Source organism: Marmota marmota, unplaced genomic scaffold, assembly GCF_001458135.2.
Source record: "Marmota marmota marmota unplaced genomic scaffold, marMar, whole genome shotgun sequence".
Classification (NCBI taxonomy): Eukaryota; Metazoa; Chordata; class Mammalia; order Rodentia; family Sciuridae; genus Marmota; species Marmota marmota.
The window spans coordinates 1,816,981-1,817,205 of record NW_026000221.1 but is presented as its reverse complement, the minus strand read 5'-3'; positions in this window follow the sequence as shown (position 1 = coordinate 1,817,205).

Sequence of the window (225 nt, the reverse complement as noted above, 5' to 3'; positions counted from 1 at the left end):
ATTGGCTGTTGTCCTGTGAGGGGAGCGGCGGCGGCGGCGGCGGCGGCGCGGAGCTGTAGCTGGCTTAGGCACTCCTGGCAGAAGGTGTGCAGGCACGCCAGCAGCTTAGGCGCGCGCCGGTCCGCATCGAAGTAGTTGTAGCAGATTTTGCACTCGTAGTCTTCGAGAGGTGCAAGGCCTGGGGCCGTAGCGGTGGCGTTCCGGGGTCTCCTATCCCCTGTCTCT